The following is a 3,148-nucleotide window of genomic DNA, read 5'->3' as shown; positions in this document are numbered from 1 at the left end:
GATCTTGGTGGGGTCTGGAATGGATGGGGGCACATTGGTGTTGGTCTGGAACAGGTATGGGGCATCTGTTCTGGGGGTGGAATGGGGCATCCTGGTGTGGGTGTGATGGCGACCTCTGTGTGCATCGGGAGGGTGGGATGGGGCACCTTGATGTGGCTCTGGAGGGAGTGGATGTAGGCACATTGGTGTCAGTTTGATGGGAGGGATGGGGCACATTGGTGTGGGTTTGATTTGAGGGGCGGTGCACATTGGTGTGGGTCTGTGGGGAGGGATGGGGCACGTTGGTGTGGGTTTGATGGGAGGGACGGGGGACATTGTTCTGGGGAGGGATGAGGCATATTGGTGTGGGTTTGATGGGAGGGATGGGGCACATTGGTGTGGGTTTGATGGGAGGGATGGGGCACATTGGTCTGGGGAGAGATGGGGGCATATTGGTGTGGGTCAGGAGGGAGGGATGGGGCATATTGGTGCGGGTCCGGAGGGAGGGATGGTGGCATCTTGGTGGGGTCTGCAATGGTTGGGGGCACATTGGTGTCGGTCTGAAACCGGTATGGGGCATCTGTTGGTCTGGAGGGTGCATGGGGCATATTGGTGTGGGTCTGGAGGGAGGGGATGGGGCACATTGCTGTGGGTTTGATGGGAGGGATGGGGGACATTGGTCTGTGTCTGGGGGAGGAGTGGTTCATCTAGGTATGGGTCTGGGGGTTGGGATGGGGCATGTTGCTGTGCAGATGGAGGGAGGGATGGGGACATCTTGGTGGGGTCTGCAATGGATGGGGGCACATTGGTGTCAGTCTGGAATAGGTATGAGGCATCTGTTGGTCTGGATGATGGATTGGGGAATCTGGTGTGCGTGGGATGGGGACATCTGTGTGCAGCTGGAGGGTGGGATGAGCATCGTGGTGTTGCTCTGGAGGGAGGGATGGGGCATATTGGTGTGGGTCTGAGAGGGAGGGATGGAGACATTGTTGTGGGTGTGAAGGGTGACATAGGACACAGTGGTGTGGGTCTGGAGGGAGGGAGGGACAATCATGGTATGGGTCTTGAGGAAGGGATTGGGTATCTTGGTGGACTCTGGATCGGAGGGTGGTATCGTTTATCTGGAATGGAGGGACAGGGAATATGACGGCGCATGTCAGGGAATGATGGAGCATGTGGGTCTGAGTGAGGGCTGGAGTACTCTGGTGGGAAGGAAGGGGCGCATCTGGGTGTGAATGGAGGGATGGGGGATGTATGTCTGGAGATAAAGATGTTGGTTTATGAGAGGGGTGCGAAGCATGTGTGTGTCGAAGGAATGGGGTAATTGGGTGTGGGTATAGAGAGAGGGCGGATGGCGCCATCTGAATGTGAGTCTGGAGGTAGAGGTGAAGCATATGGGTGTGGCTCTTAGAGGTGGAGCTTCTTGGTATAGGTATGGAGGGACTGATGTTGGTGTCTTTGTGTGGGTTTGGAGGGAGGGATGGTGGCATTTGAATCTGGAACATGTGTTAGGAAGGAAAAAGGTGGCATTTGAGTGTCAATTGGGACATGTAGGGCTGGGGTATCTGCTTGTGAGTGGGGGCATGAAGGATCATTACCAGTGGAGCAGCCGGATGGAGAGCCGCAGGCCCGACTTTGGTTGCATCCCAGAAGCGCACACCCACAGCCTGGGGCACCTCTCGCAGATCAGACCGGGGTGTGTGGGCAACCAGGCGCCGGGATTCCCTTCCACCATAGGGGTCCACGACAGGGGATGCCTGGCAGGGTTGGGTTAACCTGCTGGGTATGTCCCCAACCACGCACCGGAAAGGGAGCCCCGTGCGGCCCCATCATCTCACTGAGCTGCCTGCTGCACTGGCCGGGGGCGTGCACTCCTGTCTCTGACCCACCAGCGGGTGGGCATTGGTGGGCCCACCCGAACCCCCTGCCTGTGCTGTCTCTGGCCTGCCTCACCGTCCGTCCCCCAGCCCACTCCCAAAGGGGCAGCGGAGGGGGTCAGGAAAAGGATGAGTGTATCCGGCCAGGTGGGCCGGTGGCAGAGCGGCCTGCCTCCGTCCCCCCGGAAAGCTCTGTGCTGCTGCAGCGGCGGGCAAGCGTCCCATGCTGAGCACCTGGATCTTTATTATAATTTTTTTTAAAACCACAATGGACTCGGCCAAGCTAGACAGAGGGCTGGCTGTCTCCTGCACCGGCAGGGTCAGGCTAGCATCTGGAACAAAAAAGTTGCCTGTGACTCTTGGCGATGGATCACATGACTTGCGCATCGATGAAGAATGCAGCTAGCTGGGAGAATTATTGTGAATTGCAGGACACATTGATCAACATTTTGAACGCACTATGCAGCTCCGGGTTCCTCCCGGGGCTATGCCTGTCTGAGGGTCGCTTGTACATCAATCGCCCCAGGGGTTCCCACCCAGAAGTGTGGCTGGGGCTGTCGCAGGGACCCCGTTCCCTTCCTCCCCCTAAGGTCAGACCCCGATCAGCACTGTCGCAGGATACCTGGACCTGGCATCCCAGCCACCCCAGTTTCCCCGCCTGTCATGATCCCAGTAAGTGAGCACAGTTCCCATTCAGGCATGCAGGACAAGCAAGGGACATCACATCAATCAGCAGGTCAAAAGTGGGTACAAGCCTGGCAAACATGGCATTTGTACCATTCAAAGCATATGCTGCCATAGTCTCTAATAGTGCTTACAGTTGTCTCATCCACTAAACATGGCCACCGCCAGATCCATTGATAACTTACAGCATACTCTATACATATTACAGAGGGAGCTACTTAAGCCTCGCCTCTGCTGACAGTGGGTAACGCTACCAGCGTCTCTCCTCACAGAACCTGTTAAAGGAGAAAACAGAGACATTCGTTTTTACAGAAAAAAAAACAGAATTCCATAGTTATAGAAAAGACTTACTGAACCGAAGTTATCTCTGAAGCAGTTCTTCAGTTAGCTGTGTTCGTTCGTAGCCGCAGCATCTTCTGTCAGAGGTTCTCTCACAGCCGCGGCATCTTCAAGTAGCAGTCTTCATTCGCTGTCGCAGTACCTTCATTCAGAGGTTTCCTCAGCAGCCTCCGCATCTTCCAAAGGTATTTTTCCTCAGCTTTCCGAAAAACTGCAGACAAATAAGGTATTTCATTAACGAACGCAGGCCAGAGGAAGGTGGGGGGTGA

At 55.6% G+C, this 3,148-nt stretch overlaps 1 non-coding gene across 1 annotated transcript; it reads left to right on the top strand.

Annotated features, from left to right (window-relative positions):
- The first annotated feature begins 2,210 nt into the window (after positions 1–2,210).
- Positions 2,211–2,361, top strand: LOC138465347 (5.8S ribosomal RNA). Its single transcript, XR_011267865.1, has one exon. It is a non-coding gene; the product is annotated as a 5.8S ribosomal RNA (ribosomal RNA).
- Positions 2,362–3,148: the final 787 nt, after the last annotated feature.

Source organism: Ambystoma mexicanum, chromosome 1p (genome assembly GCF_040938575.1).
Source record: "Ambystoma mexicanum isolate Mex_15411 chromosome 1p, UKY_AmexF1_1, whole genome shotgun sequence".
Taxonomy (NCBI): domain Eukaryota; kingdom Metazoa; phylum Chordata; class Amphibia; order Caudata; family Ambystomatidae; genus Ambystoma; species Ambystoma mexicanum.
Note: the sequence above shows the minus strand (reverse complement) of the source record. Positions and strands in the feature narration are given on the sequence as shown.